Source organism: Coccinella septempunctata, chromosome 5 (genome assembly GCF_907165205.1).
Source record: "Coccinella septempunctata chromosome 5, icCocSept1.1, whole genome shotgun sequence".
Taxonomy (NCBI): Eukaryota; Metazoa; Arthropoda; class Insecta; order Coleoptera; family Coccinellidae; genus Coccinella; species Coccinella septempunctata.
Window position 1 is genome coordinate 7,947,350 of NC_058193.1, and position 17,874 is coordinate 7,965,223.

The 17,874-nt window shown below is 36.3% G+C and overlaps 1 protein-coding gene across 4 annotated transcripts in view; it reads right to left on the minus strand.

Moving 5' to 3' along the window:
- The window catches only part of LOC123313834 (constitutive coactivator of PPAR-gamma-like protein 1 homolog), a 277,895-nt gene that overhangs the window by 197,601 nt on the left and 62,420 nt on the right, over positions 1–17,874 (minus strand). The window lies entirely within an intron of this gene.

Here is a 17,874-nt window from a genome sequence, read left to right on the forward strand (position 1 = left end):
CGAGATTCCCCCAACATATTTTTCCTAATTTACACTAAATTGAAATTCGCGTCTATTGATTTAGCGCTCACTTCAGAACTTAAGATTCGAATAAAAATAACTGAAAATTAACAAACGCCATATGAACTGACCATTGCAGTAACAAATTCTATTAACATATTTTTAACTTTTATGTTCCAAATCTTTGATAAATGTTTTAAGCCATATATAGCTTTCTTTAATAAACATACTTTGCTTTTTTCATTTTCAATGACAAAACATTCTGGTTGATTCATATAAATTTCTTAATCGATTTCACTATGTAAAAAAGCTGTTTCAACATCCATAAGATCAATAATTGACAAATCAAATTTTACGCCCAAGTCGAATAATAGTCTTATTGTAGAGTTTCTAACTACAGGAGAAAATGTTTCAAAATAATCAATACCATACTGTTGGGTAAAACCCTTAGCAACTAGCCTAGCTCTATATTTCACATTACTGTTAGAGGCCTTTTTCAAACAAAACAACCACTTATTTTGCACTATATTCTGTTCTGGCTGTCTATCAACCAGTACCCATGCTTCGTTCTCCATTAATGACTCGCACTCTCTTCTCGTAGCCTCCATCCACTGTTGACGTTCCTCCCTTGCTAAGGCTTCGCTTACAGTTTCTAGGTCTCCTCCATTCTTCAGGTATTTCTGTTCATTGAAAACATTGTAAGAAACATAGTTTTCAAATTTTTGCTTTCTTGATATTCTACCTGACCTCGTTGTTATCTCTTCTCCACGTAGAAAATCCTCTGTGGGTTCCTGTATTTCTTCTGTCTCTTCATGATTGTTTGTTGTTTGGGTAGTCATAGAATCATTGATATGAGTTGCCTCTGTTGGTATAGTAACAGATGTTTGTAATGGTTTGTCTGGATTTTTCTTAGAGTGACATCCACCGATTTCACAAAATGGTTCGTTATCAATTTCATTAAACTTAACTGTACGGCTTACAGTAATTTTATTACTTTTTGGATCAAAAATCCTGTAACCTTTACTTGTTTCGCTATAACCAACCATTATTCCTTCTCTAGCTTTTGGTTCTAATTTTGTCCTTTTTTCTTTTGGTACAAGTACAAAAGACTTGCTTCCAAAAGTTATTAAATGTTTTAAATCGGGTTCATTTTTGTTCCATAGCTCGTATGGAGTTATGTCTTGGAGTTTTGTCGTCAATCTATTCATTATATAATTTGCAGTTGTTACTGCTTCTCCCCAATATTTATATGGTAGTTTGGCGTCTGAAAGCATAGACCTTGCAGATTCCACTATTCTATTTCTATTTTTTCATTCAGATACACCATTTTGTTATGGGCTATATGCTACTGTGTACTGAAGTTTGATACCATGGTTTTTAATAAGTCTTTCACCATTTTATTAATAAATTCTCCACCATTATCAGATCTGATAATCTTTGGATATATCCCATATATATTATGCATTTATACCAAAAATAATTTTAACTTATCTATTACTTCATCCTTAGAAGTCATTAAATATAAAACTGTATATCGTTAAAAGTCATTAATTAGAGTAATGAAATATTTTTTACCTCCTACTGTGCTAGTTCTCATAGGACCACACACATCAGTATGTACTAAATCAAGAACTTGTTTAGTCTTTATAAAATTCGATTGTGGAAAGGGTTTAACAGTCGTTTTTCCTTCAACACAAGGAACGCATTGTTTCATGATATTACAATTTTTAATTTCTATTCCTGTTGCCAAATCTTTAGGAACTAAATTTCTTATTGTATCAATACTTCTGTGTCCTAACCTTCTATGCCATATATGTATGCAATTCATTTCCCCTTCACATAAATTCTTAATTTGATTAGCGCTCTCATGAAAAGTTTTAATCTTATATAATCCATTTTCATAACTAGCAACTACAACTAAAATATTTCCTTTCATTATGAAACATTTATCTTTATCAAATTTAATTTCATATTCAGCCCTAGCTATCTTTGGCACCGACAAGAGATTATTTTCCAATTCAGGAATATACAAAACTTCTCTGAATTTTAAGGTTCGAACTACACCATTTACTTCTGTCATCATCGTAATAATACCTTTCCCTTTAAATAAATCGTATAGAACCACTAAAGAATTTTTGAAAACCAATGACCACCTCTTGGTGTTGAACAGTGACAAGGGCTCGGTGACAGTTCTCATGGAGAGAGCAGATTGTTTAGAGAAGATGCATTCTATCCTTAATACTGAAAGCTTCAGGCAAGTTCCTAAAGAGGTAATTACTTTCCTTTCGGATTCTCGATACTTTATGTTTGATGGAAAACCGCAATCACAAAACCGGTAGCGGGTTCCAAAAATAATTCCCTTAAAGGAATTGTTCCACAACCCGAAACAAGGAAAAATGATTCAACGCAGGTTGCGAAGGCCCCAAACGCGCCCCCAACTAAACGCGCGCGAAAAGAAAGCTCCTCTTCTGATGAGGATACTGTCAAGAAGACAACGGAAGTGCCTAAAAGGGATAAAATTCCACCCATCACGATGATGAGCACCTCAGATTGGGTAGAGATATCTAAAGCTCCCTACACAAAAAAGATAAACTACAACCGCGCAACTGTAGTTAAAGACGGTATAAAAATCATCGCGTCAACCGTAGATGATTTTAGAAAAATCACAAAATTCTTCGAGCAGCATGGTTAAGAATTTTTTACCTACCGAATGGAGGAGGAGAAGAAGATAGATGCCGTCATCAGGCATTTACCAATCGACGCTGATCTTGCGTTGATTAAGGACGACCCGATATTCCAGGAAATATCAGACGCTGAGGTGTCCAGAATGACATGGAACAAAACGAAGAAGCCTATACCTCTCTACCTGGTTAAAACCCATAAAAAGGAAATCTTCGAAGTGCAGCGACTCTACAACCTCTGTATTGTGGTTGAACACAAAAAGAGGCCTGAAAGTCCAAGCCAGTGCTTTAGGTGTCAAAGGTACGGACATGCACAGAACAAATAATAATAATAATAATAATTTATTGATCCTTTGAGACAAATCAATGTATAGGATAGGTCATATAGAAAGAAAGAAAAAATACATTAGCTTATGACTATGACATCATTGAGGTAATCATTTACACTATAATGACATCTATTTAACATTAACTTCTTAACAGCTTTTTTGAATTTGCTGGAATCAAGATTTTGAATATTGTGGGGCAGATGGTTATAAAGTTTAATGCATTGATAGGAAGGAGACTTCTCAAACCTAGTTGTTCTATGCTTGGGAACAAATAACATTCTCCCACTTCTGGTACCATAATTATGAAAACTAGACAACTGTACAACGCTTTCCTCATTTTCTTTCACATGTAAGAGACACTTGAAAATGAAAATGGATGGTAAAGTTATATTAGTATATTGTTTCCCAAGAATATGGGTCTACAGGACGAACGTGGAGGTATATTGAATATCATACGTAAAATACGTTTCTGTATTATGAAAGCTCTTCCAACGTCCGGACTGTTTCCCCATAGTAGAATATTGTACGATAAGTGGCTATAGACCAAGCTATAATAGATATTTATGAGTGATTCAAGGGAAAGTGAGTTTCTCACTCTATTCATAGCGTAGTAGGAACTGTTCAATTTTTTGCATACAGAATCAATGTGCAAACCCCATTTTAAATTATTGTCAAGGTGAATGCCAAGAAATTTAGTACCATTTTTAGATTGGATGATATTATTCAAATGGTGAAGCACCAGCACACGATCACTAGGCCCAATTGTGAAGTAAACACATTGGGTTTTATTTATGTTTATCATCAAGTTATTTTTATGTAATATTCCGGAAGCTAGACGCATATCATTGGATAGAAAGAGATGGAGGGAATATATTCAGATGTAGAGGCCACACAACACCCTACACCCAATGGGTAAAAAGGGTCAAAATGACTATATATATATATATATATATATATATATATATATATATATATATATATATATATATATATATATATATATATATATATATATATATATATATATATATATATATATATATATATATATATATATATATATATATATATATATATATATATATATATATATATATATATATATATATATATATATATATATATTTTTTTTTCAACAGCAGCTGACATAGAGACTGAAGTTCATCGAATGTTGTGGCCGAAACCACTACAGAAACATCATCAGCAAAGAGACTCATTACGAATTTCCTCATCGGTGATGGAAAGCCTCTACACGCAAGCAGATTTAGAAACATCATTCTCAAATTAACTGGGAGATCATTGATGAAGAGGAGAAATAGAAGAGGCCCAAGGACAGATCCTTGTGGTACTCCTAGACTCAGATCATGTTCGCCAGATAGAGAGCTTCCAACCTTCACAAAAATATCATAACTTCACAAAAATAGATCTACCCTCGAGATAGCTCTGGAGCCAATCCAAGAATACACCTCGAAAACCCAAGTTGTAACACTTGTCTATTATAAATCGAAAAGAAAGACTATCGAATGCTCGCGAGAGGTCGAAAAATAAGGCCGCTACATGCAAACCAGTGTCGAGACATTCATATACATAACCAACAAAGGAAACTGCAGCCGTCTCTGTTGAGCGACCCGATCTAAAACCATGTTGAGCATTATCAAGTATACCGAACTTGTCAAGATACTTGATCATTCGGTTGAACACGACTCTTTCGAATACTTTAAGAAATACGCTCAGAATAGAAATTGGTCTATAGTTTGTGATGCTTTGAATGTCGTTCTTCTTAAAGATTGGAACAACCAGGGCCCTCTTCAGAATAGAAGGAAAGATACCAGAACTTACAGAAAGATTAATACAATGAGTGAAATGCTTGCAAATATCTGAGCTTATCAACTTTAGAATTCTAGCAGATATAGAATCAGCTCCTGCACACTTATTATTTTTCAGCAACTTAATTACATCAGACACTTCGCACTCAATTACCGGATGAAAAAAAATGTTGTGCTGAACATTACTGAAGAAGTACATGAGGAAGATAAAGAGTACCCATAGTACTGATGGAGGGTGGTTTCGATTACCGTTGAAAAGTAAGTGGCAAAAATATTTTCCAATTCCATGGTATCATTGTACAAGACACCATCAACGAGAAGCTCAATACACTCGTTAGTTCTGCCCTTACGGCCTGTCAAGCTATTTACCATGGACCATACTGTTTTGTTTTTATTATCTGATGTACTAATAAGGTCATTATGAAATTTAAATTTAGTATTTCTGATTAACGAGTTATACTCGCTTTTAGTTTTCTTGTACAATGTATAAGTGCTGTGGCACTTCACATTCGAGTGTAACCAGTGCAGATTCAAAAGTTTACGTTTGACCAGAACAACCTCCGGAGTGATCCAACCATTTATTTTATGACCTCTAGTAGGCAGTTTCACCAAAGGACAGCATGACTCAAATGTACTCTGAATCGCATGCTTGGAAACATTCATCGACATCATTGATATTATAAATAGCATGAAAATCATAAATTGAGATATGAGATATGGAAAGCAAAATTGTTAAGATTTTGTTGACTCAAGTTTCTAACTAACTTAGAGCCACCCTGTGTATTCATTTGAGGTATGCCATTGAATTCCACCAAGATAGCACGGTGGTCACCCAAGAGGGGCTCAAAAACTTTCACATTGGAGTCAGATAGATCTGCACCTGTTAAAACATAGTCCACTTTTGAAATAGATGTATGACCCGTTATGTCAGTGAACACCCTCGTAGGTTCTTGTGACGAAATGTTCAAATCAAAACAATCCATCAAATCTATAAGTAATCTACGGTTATTACATTCAGTCTTCAGAAAATTGACGTTCAGGTCACCACACACAAAGATACTTTCAACCAAATTCGAACAATACTTTAGAGCATCTGATAATCTATCGAGGAAAACTTCGAAATTACCGGAACACGGCCGATAAACACTCACAATGCCAATCCGGTTGTCGCTGGCCATCACTATAATACCGCACATTTCACATTGCATCTCTTCAGAAAATTCGGATACACACAAAGTTTTCGCTTTAATGCCAGCTTTCAGATAGATCATCGACCCTCCATGTTCTCGACAGGGGCGGCAGTAATAGTCAGCTAAAACATATCCAGGTAGAGTCATTGTTTCCACACTATCGGCAGTGCACCAGTGCTCGACAACACTTATAATATCAGGATCTTTTTCTGCCAGAAGTTATTCAATGTATTTGATATGCATTGGACGTTTAGCTGCAGAAGCCTCAATTTATCAGGTTTAGCAGTATTCAGTCCGTTGGACGGTTCATCCTTTTGGGATGAAAAAAACGATGGATATTAGCGTTGTTTGGCCAATTTGATCCATCTAAAGCATTCTCATATTCAGAGCGTGGAAGAAGCACCTTGAAAGATGAATAACTTTTAGGATATTTTGATATGAGCTTTTCACACTGTACTGAAGAGAACTTCTGCATTAAAAAAATCTTGTAGATCTTTTTCAGTTGTTTCAGGTTTAAGATTTGAAACGTGGAATATACTGAACCTCCCAATGCCCTCAACGGTCAAATTTTCCGAACAGCTTCCAACAACTAGCGTTCGATTACGTTTACGATTAGTTCTCTTATGAGAGACGACATTCCATACTTCATTACGATCAGTTTGTGGTCTTCTAGGATCTTCCGCTGGATTACCCATCTCCTCAGCCGATTTAGTCGAAACATTCTGTTTCGATTTTGAATGGTTCAAAATCGACTTTGCACTAGCGGAAGTTTCGGCATCCGCAACATATAAATGAGGAATGATTGCGTGTGCGAATATAAACCTGTTCAGTCGGTTCTTGCGACGCTCTACGTGTTTGATAACGCATATATAGTTTAAAGTGTGTTAACGAAGAAAAGTGAACATGGCCTCTTCGAGTGACGGCGAAAATTCGGAAATGGAAGTTCTAGATGATGGTACATGGAAAAAGGTACAACACAAAAGAAAAAGAGACAAAAATCCTACATCTCCAACGCTGAAAAATCCGAAGAAGAAAACATTATCATCTGCACAGGATGAATCAACATCGGGAACTCGCGTGAATTATAATATACCACATGAAGGGAATCCCAAAGTAGATACACATGTTCGTGCGAATCTCCCGCTGAAGATAACAACACAAAAAACTTCCGAAAATTCTAACACACAATCAAATAGTACACAAATACAGGAAAGCATTAAGCAGCCCACACACCGAAAGATTTTCAAAAATCTTTTCCACATTAAAATTGAAGCAAGCACAACAAGAATTCAGGTAGCTGATATGTGGACCTCGATTTTCCCCGACAGCCAAGACATAATCATACAAACAAAAATGGGTTTTTTAATTAAATCAAACAATGATAAAACGAATCTTATGAAAATCTTAGAACATCTCAAAAGCCAGGACAAAATACAAAGCTACACAGAAACCACAAACAACATAATGGTAAACAAAAACCCAAAAACAACGGAATCCTACTCGGCTGTAATTTCTAATGTCGAAATAGAAATTAACGAAACTCAAATAAGCCAACTACTCAACAACCTCAATATTAAACATCGATACTGCAAGCGGATAATTTCAAGGAAAACCAACAACCCATCATTATACATCAGAATAATAACAGGTGATTAATGGGGGTATATTTTTTAAATGTAAATACTACAGAGCAAACCCAAGTCTTCCGCCAGACCCACTGCCGATTCCATGTAGTAGGTGTTCGCAGTTCACTCACAAAACGGAGGATTGCTCTTCCCCCATAAAATGCAGCAAATGTAATGGAGAACACAGAGACCACGAATGCAAAACTAATCTTCCCCCAAAGTGTGGAGCATGCGGCTCTCCAGAACATGTAGCATGGTCAACTAAATGCCCCAAAAGACCCACCAAACCCATAGAAGGTATTCCTAACGTAAAAATTCGGTCAATTAACAAGAAAAGTGCAGAAATAGACAAAAAAAAACGAAAAACAGTAGAATACATTCTTACTACACTATACATGACCACATAATAGAAACATTCATAAATAAGATTAATAAACCTAAGAATACAGATAGACAGCAACTTATATCAAAACTCCAGAAAAGATTTATAGACCTTTACAAAATAAGTACCATTCCAACCTTCGTTGGAAACCGGCTGTACATTTTGATGTTCGATCTGGAGGCAGAAGTTAAATCAGTGGGCACAGAACCTACGGAGGGGGTTCAAGCAGAAAGAATAGCACACGATGATTAAATGTTTATATGCTAATATAAACAGTTACAACAACAAAAAAGAACTTATTAGGCACTACATAGAAAATAACTCCATCCAATGTATGATGATGGTGGAAACCAAGACTAAACTGAAACACAATGTAAAGTATAAAAACTGGGACACAATAATCAAACATGGTAATATATTGAACGAAAATACTAGAGGAGGTAGCTTAGTACAGGCAGAAAAGTTCATATCAATTGGGAAATCTAACCCTCCACACCTCAACAATCCCTGGAATGAAGTACTACACTTCACAATACCATTCAAGGCCGAGCGGATACATATATTTCTAGTGTATATACATCATTCTAGCCAGTACATCGAGGAAAACTTACTGGTGAAAGCATCTCAATACAAATACTCCATGATTATTGGGGATCTAAATGTAAACAATCGAAGAAAAAAACAGCTGAAAAACTTTACAAGCAACTCCGACTTTGTAGAGATATGCACTCCACCTACGTTTTTAATGGAAAATAACAAGGGCACCACTCCAGACAGATTCCTGTGAACCAAGAACATCTTACATTGTGCAACTTACTCCAGACTTAGGCTCTAATCACCTGGCAATCGAATTCGACCTAGACCTTGAATCTAACCCCCTAATATACCCAACGGAAACCAGGTACGACTACTCTAAGTGCCATATCGGCAAAGTTAATGCCGAAATGTGTCAACTGTTGAAGTCTGGGCTACCAATCACCACGAATTACATCACATCGTTTACTCAAAACCTCTCGGAAATAATCAAGAAGCATTCTCCAAAGATTCAAGTCAAATATTACAGCCAGAAAATTCCAGCCTATATATTGAGGCTAATCAAGGTTAAAAAACAAATGTATAGGGAAATAACAATAAATGAAGATCCATCCATGAAGGCTAAATACAATGCACTAAATAAAGATATTCACAAACTCATCAACCACTACCGCTCACATAAATATCTGGAAGCCTGCAGAGAAATCAAAGAACAAAAGGGGAAAACATACTGGAAAACCATTAAGAAACTAACCAAATACAACTTTCACAATACTACAGACACCATTGAAATAAACGGTAACGCCATCACAAATGAGCAGGACATAGCAGACGCCTTCGCAGATCACTTCCAGAAAAATTTCAAAGTGAATGAAGATCCTAGTTTTGATGCTGCCCACAGAAGGAAGGTTGATGACTGGTATTCGAAGGAGTTCGCAGAGTTAAGAAACGAAGAAGACATCCCAGCAATTGATGAATCCGAGTACTTCGAAGCACTTAAACATGGCAAGAACACCGCACCAGGGTATGACAATATTCCTAGAAATATCCTCAAGAAGCTGGATCTCCCCATACATCTGGAAATAATTAAAATTTATAACTTCTGCTTGCGAAACTGTTGCTTTCAGGATGTTTGGAAGAAAGGTTTACTGATCACGATTCCCAAGGCAAGGACTGACGCCAAACAAATCGAGAATTACAGACCAATCACCCTGCTGCCAGTAATAGGAAAAAACTTCGAAAAAATAATAAAAACAAGACTGATGAAACTGATGGACGACAAGATCCCAATCTATCAATTTGGTTTCAGGAACAAAGTATCAACCATACATCCACTAATCATACTTACCCAAAATGTTCAATGCAAGAGAAAACAGGGTCACCATTCTGCTGCAATATTTATGGATATACAAAAAGCCTTTGACAGCATTTGGCACTCAGGACTCATATTCAAACTCCATAAGCTTGGGTGTCCAGTATATATGTTGAGAATAATAAATGACTTCCTTAGTAATAGGTCCATACAAGTTAAAATAAAAAACGCATTGTCCAACGAATTCTTTCCAAAGCAAGGACTCCCTCAGGGCTCTCCACTATCACCATTCCTATATAATATATATAGCTCAGATATACATATATGTAACAGAAAACAACACAGAACGCACAACCAGGATGAATTCATATATGTTACAGTTTGCTGATGATACCACCCTAATTGCACATGGCAAAACTATATCGGACATGATGAAAAAACTGGAAAAGATCAAGGAGAAGATGACCCAATGGATGAACAAGTGGAGAATAAAAACAAATCCCAAGAAGTCAAAATTTATTATATTTTATCACAAGATCAACCATAACTCGCCCGTAATTAATCTGGACAATACTATATTGAAGCCCGTAACAAACTGCAGATACCTCGGTATGATAATTGATAGTAAACTCAACTTTAAGATGCACATCAACTCCACCAAACAAAACACTATCACGAGAGCTAGCCACTTCAGGTCACTCACTTATAAAGATCAAGGCATAGATACAAACACAGCATCAAACATCTACAAAATGATCTGCAGACCTCTTCTTGAATATGGTCACCAGATACTGGGTTCATGCAACAAAACTACGATGAGAATTATTGAAGTAGCGGAACGAAGCAGTCTACGGAAAATAACCAAGTTGAGACATCCCAACAATCCACTTCACAATCCATCTAACCAGTACCTATATAAAAAAACCCAAATAGAACCAATAGCCGACATAATTCATAGATTGAATAAGAAATTTATTAAACAACACAACAACATAAATATAATTGAGCCACTTAGTCATCTGACGTCCCCCCTGCAGGTACCCAAAAGGAAATTACCTGAACTGCCTCTATTCGAATTTCGAACACTTGCTGAACCAAAGATGAAAAACTCAATACAATCTCTTTCAACATACAATGAATTCACTCAACTTAAAAATTAAACCTTTTATTTATTTACATTTTTATACTTTGTAAAATATGACTCTGTATATGGGCAGGAAGACCTAGGTCGTTAGCCCTTTGAAACATTGTTTCAATAAAGTTTACTACTACTACTACTAAATGAGGAACTCGAGTAGCATTCGAACAACCAGGAACATCAGTTACAATATAATCGGAACATGACTCATCGCGTTTTGTCTCAGATGGCCGACATGAAGATGATTCACTTCCACATTTGTTTATGTCTGTATTATTTGTTTTTTTCGTATACTTATCTATCTCGGCATTTTTCTTCAGAACTTCAGCTTCGAGAGTTGAGATCCTGAATCTCAAAAGAGAATTATTCTCCATCAGCAATGAGTTTTTCGCTTCTAACTCGTAGATTATCTTCAGTAGAAGGTCTTGTTGGGTAGACTCATTAGATATTTTATTCTTATCCATAATTTCAGACATCGGAGATACATTACCGGCATTGTAATCAGCGGCAGATGAAAAATCTAAATCACAGCATTTTTTTATCTTATTTGCACAACCAGGATGGTAGAATTTGCAACAATTATTACATTTTGTAGTACTTTTAACAATTGTTCGCTTGCAAGAAGCACATTCGGGAGCTAACAGTTGAAGAGATTCGCTCGACACAACCTTCTTACTTGACGACATATTGTCTAATGCTCCTTCCCGTGGAGATGCGTGAAGTGCTCAGGAAGCCATAGCAGCAATGACTGCACACTCACCAGAAAAAGGGAAGAGAGAAATGCCACATACGTCTTATGTGGAGAAGAGGGCCATCCAGCTAGCTACAAAGGATGTAGCGAGTTCAAATTGGTGACCAGAAAGAAGAATTTCCGAAAATCAGCTGAACAGAAAAAGAAGGTAACAAAATCAACAACTACTGAACAAAAAATTCAGGAAGTAGCGAAGACCGAACCTACAGAGCAGGAAAAGAAGAGGGAGACTTCAAAACCCGTTCAGAAAAAAGAAGAACGCAAGAAGCTTCCAATGAAACAGGCTGTGAACAGTCAACAGGAGAAGAAAAAGATATCTGAATCAGCCGATGATTTAGATATCTTCACGGAAAAAAATTTCAACAAGATAATGTTGAAAATTGAGAGGGAAATGGAGAAAAAACTCCAAGCATTATTTAGTGAACTGAATTAATGGAACTTACAAATATTAGGAAGAAATCCCTCAAGATAATCTCGTGGAACATAAACGGAATCAACACCCGGAAAGCCGAGATAGAAGAAATAATATCAGAGAGACAACCTGATATTATAGCCCTACAGGAAACAAGAATAAACCGGAACAGACGACTGAATTTCATGAATTATGAAACGTATAGATGTGACAGAATTACAAACACCGGAGGAGGAGTAGCAATATTGGTGAGAACAGATCTGAAACACTACTTCAAAAGTAGATCCGACGAAACACAAGGAGAAACAGAAACAGTGACGATTGTTTGGCCGAGTTAAATCGTCAAAGAGTCGAAATTACCTCGGCATATAAGCGACCACCAAACAATTTATTGGAAGAGGAGATAAACAACATGTTGGAAGGGACAAACCCGAAAATCTGCATCGGAGATTTCAACTGTAAATCCCCATTATGGAACAGCAGAGCAGAGAATAGATATGGCAAAGAACTCGAGGATTTAGCCGAAAAACAAAATGCCATAGTGATTGGACCAGAGTTACAAACATATCTTGCGTTTGGTATAGGAATACCAGATGTAATAGATATCGCGATATTGAAAAATATAACTCAAGAATTCTCGATTGAAACTTTGGAAGATGGAACCTCAAACCACAATCCCGTGGAATTGACAATTGGAGAAGAATCAAGGGAAAAACCGATGGAAATAAGAGAATATACCAATTGGGTTAAATACAGCCATTTAATACAATCGGAATAAACAGAAATTCCAACAATAAGCACTCCACAGGATCTAGAATGTGCGGTTGATAAACTGGAAGAGATTATATTGAAAGCTTACGAAAAAAGCACGAGAAGAGTGAAGAGACCAGCACCAAGTCATCCGCATGGCGGTACGCCTAAAGAAGTAAAAGATCTTATACGAGAAAATCGAAGACTCAGAAGAATATATCGGATGAATAAAAATGATCTGAATAGAAGGAACCTCAACCGCCATAGCCAAGTTCTGAAAAATGCTCTGATAGATCTAAGAACAAGCAGATGGAACAAAAGAGTTCAAGAACTGAATACAATTGATCATTCTGCATGGAGAATGCAAAAAAAGCTACGGGGAGAAAAGACTAAAATTCCAACGCTACACGGAGAAAAGGGGATGGCGTATACCAATACTGATAAGGCAGATGCATTGGCGGACTCGATCGAACGAGAATCGAGAATAAATTACAGGATAGACGATGATAATGAAGATCTGGAAGAACTGGTTGAAGAAAATGATGAAGAAATGGATGAATTACCAGCGGCTGCTGAAATAGACAAACCAACATCGCCAAATGAAATCAGGGAAATAATTAGAAGTTTGAAGAAGAGGAAAGCTCCCGTAAGCGATAAAATAAGGAATGTTATGCTAAAGAAATTACCTAGAAAAGGTATAGGCGCTCTAACAAATATCGCGAATGGAATTATGAGGACAGAACACTACCCAGAAAAATGGAAAACAGCGGAAGTCATAGTGTTCAATAAACCATTCAAAGAGAAGAAGTTCCCACAAAACTATAGACCGATAAGTCTACTGACGGCGTTAGGAAAAGTAGTAGAAAGAATTATAGCCACGAGGCTAAATGAAGAAACCGAAAATCTGAAACTAATACCACCAGAACAGTTCGGATTCAGAAGAGAGCACTCAACAGAGCAACAATTATTAAGGCTCACAGAATACATTACAGAGGGATTCCAAAATAAACAAGATACAGGTCTTGTTTTACTAGACGTCGCCAGAGCATTCGACAGAGTATGGCATGAAGGATTAATATACAAGATGAGATGTGCTGGATATTCGATCAAAATATGCAAATTGATCCGGAATCATCTCAAAAATAGAAGATTTTACGTGAAAGTGGAAGGAGAATGCTCCACAACAAGAGATATAGAGGCTAGAGTACCCCAAGGGTCAGTACTTGGGCCACTTCTGCACAACATATACATTCACGATATTCCGAAAAATCCAAGAACCATGCTAACATTATATGCTGAAGAGAAGACTGCGACCCACAACGAATGTAGAAGTTGACGGCGAAGAAATCGACTGGAAAAATTAAGCCAAATATTTAGGAATAACGCTTGATGAAGGACTTACTTGTAAAAGTCATATCAAACAAGCAATCGACAAAACGAAAGCAGCGATGAATAGATTCTACCCTTTAATAGGAAGAAGAAGCCACATGTCGAAAGAGACAAAATTGAAGATAATCAAAGCCGTTGCTAGGCCTCAACTGACTTATGGATCAATTGCCTGGGGTTTCGCGGCAAAGAGCCACATCAAAAGAATTCAGGCCACTGAAAACAAGCTGCTACGATGTGCAATAGATGCACCTTGGTTTGTCAGGAATAGACAGATTTATAGGGACCTAAAATGGGAAACCATAACGGAATTCATGAACAGAAAAGCAGAGAAATTATTCGAAACAGCGAAAAACCATCCAAATCAAGAACTCAGGAGACTAGTGGACTACGACCCAGAGGAAGACAAAAGGAGAATGCGAATTTACCGAAGGAGACCAAGAGATCAATTAAAAAGAGATTAAAATAACAACAGAAACTTATTGAGAAATTCAATAAAGTGTTAATCCAATAGAGGATAAACACATAAATCCCAGCACGATAGTGTGCGAGAAGAAAACCGACTGAGAGATGAACGGTTATAGGCAAATGCCCGGAACCAAAATTCAAGAAGCAGTTAAGGGTTTTTAGTGGGTCTCGAGCTCAGGAGAGCGAGAATTCCCACACTTGTTTCCCCTCAGGAGAGGGTGATTCGTCTGACTTGCAGATTTTCCCCCTGCTACACCAAAAAAAAAATTGATGGAAAATTTTACTTTCAAACCTTTGGTTGTACTATGGGTTCAAAACTCAGCCCTATCTTGGCGCTTTATGTGATGGACTATTTACTGGGATCCTGCGTACCACGGTTGACCTTTTCACTTGCGTTCATTAAGAAATACGTAGACGACCTTATAATATCATTACCATCGACAGGAATTGAAGAGATTCTACAAGTTTTCAACAGTTTTGACCAGAACTAGAATTTCACTGTTGAAACAGAAGACAACAATAATTCGGTCCCATTTTTAGACACCAGAGTTTGCCGAGTATACAATATGGTAAAGCTGGACTGGTACCGAAAAGAAACATCATCAGGCAACTACATACACTTTCTGTCGGATCATCCCATTGGTGTGAAGGTCAATTTCATAATAGAACAAAAAGTCGAATCAATAGAATATGTGATCAAACATTTAGAGACACAAGAATGAGAAGGCTTTATGAGTTATTGATTGAGGATTCCTACCCAAGGGCAATGGTTGCAAAGCTTTTGTTTTCTGCATCAGATGTACGTGTTCACAGTGAGGATACAGCTCAACCTAACAATACAGAAGAGGAAGAACAGATTGTGTATGGCAGTCTACCAAAGGTTTCCAACCTCACTGATAAAATCAAGAATTGCTTTAGAGACTATAAACAAATGAAAATAATTTCACAATGTAAGAAGATAGTGTCGGACTTGTACTCAAGATTGAAGGACCCAGTACCAAGAGATCTCAAGTCCAATGTGGTATATAAGATTGAGTGTTCTGATTGCCATGAGACTTATGTAGGCCAAACGTCCCAATGGCTTAAAAACCGAATAGCTTTACATAAAAGTGATATTAAGAACAGTAACCTAAGATGTGCACTTTCAATTCATGCTAACAGACACTCCCATAATATAGACCTTGAAAATGTGAAATTTTTAGATGTAAATTCAAATTATAGAAAGAGATGTATATTAGAAATGATTAATATTAAGACTCAAATTAGTAAGATAAATAAGAAAACAGATACACAGAAGTTATTTCCCGTTTATTCTTATCTTCTCGAATATTCTAGAACACCATTCTTCGATGGTCCAGTCATTGAGTAGTTCTATATTTTGTGTGTTTTTTTTTTAGACATGAGGATGTTAACCTTAGTTTTTATGCATGTTTTATTCATTTTTATGCATTCTTATTAGAATATTCGCACGTAGAACTCAGATTCGGTGAGAAATTTCATGTTTTCCATGATTGTTGTAGGTTTCATGATTGCATTTTACAGTTGCTCTGAGGATGAAACCATATGTTTCGAAAGCTTGGCATTATGAATAAAGAGTAGGTCATCACTAGTGTATTTGATCGATATTCCTTATTGAATATACTAGACATTAAACGATCATTATTTTGGAGTATTATATATACAGGGTGGCCATTTGAAAACAAAACAGACGAGATTACAGACGAAATAAATTTTTTCGATAGAAATGCTCGGACAGGTCGATTTCTGTTTCAGAGGGACAACTTAAGATGTAGGTTACGGACGCATAGCGCTTCAACCCTTGCTACTACAACCCTCACCTCCAATTTTGGAATAGGGAAGATGGGGTGAGTGATACCTCATTTGAAAGGTATTTTTATACTGAATTCAGCACAGTAATTGTTTTTTCATTTTATGCATTAGTTCTCGAAATATTCTTAACTAAGTACTTGAAAATGAAGTGGTGTTTTCATGGCACTTGTAGTGTTTTTTTGTGAAAAATCGACATTTTGAGCTTCAAAACATATTTTCTATTAACATGTTTATCTAAGTGTCGTTGATTGAAGAATTCTGCGGTTCTATTCGCACATTGATTGTTTGCAAAAAAAAGTGAAATTATTTCCACCCGCTCTGCAATTGAATAAACCATGTCGAACAATGAATTAGAACACATACAAGTCTCGATTCAAAACTAAGAATAATTCACATGTCAAAGAACCAGTAAGCCAACTTAATGATCTGTTCGTAATAAATAAAAAATTATCGATTCTCATTTTTTTGATAAAGATATGAATTCAATAATCAACAAAATGAAAACATTATTGAAGCCAACTGAGAAAACACTTCATAATTAAGTCGGAAATCGTTTCACGAATTGGGACTGGAATATTTCTGTGGCATCATTAATGATTTGATTTTCTTACCTGGTTATCTGATTAGAGATATGTACGTATTTGGACTTTTTGGAGATTTCTATCGATCAAGAGTTACCGCATGTTATTGGAAATACTGCAAAAGATATCGAAGATAATTTAGATTGAGTTTCAGCAAGATTGAGCTCCTTCGCAATACGCTTTGTTTGTTCGACATCTTGATTAAAGATTTCTATGTCAGTGGATTGGAGAAAGGAAGCAACAGTCATGGTTGTTTTGAAGCTCAAAATGTCGATTTTTCACAAAAAAACACTACAAGTGCCATGAAAACACCACTTCATTTTCAAATACTAAGTTAAGAATATTTCGAGAACTAATGCATAAAATGAACAAACAATTACTGTGCTGAAATCAGTATAAAAATACCTTTCAAATGAGGTATCACTCACCCCATCTTCCCTATTCAAAAATTGGGGGTGAGGGTTGTAGTAGCAAGGGTTGAAGCGCTATGCGTCCGTAACCTACATCTTAAGTTGTCCCCCTCGAAACAGAAATCGACCTGTCCGAGCATTTCTATCGAAAAAATTTATTTCGTCTGTAATCTCGTCTGTTTCGTTTTCAAATGGCCAAAAATTTTTATGGAAATTGTAAGGTGTACATATGAATAGCCATGAAACCAGAACCAGAAATAAAGGTCGAA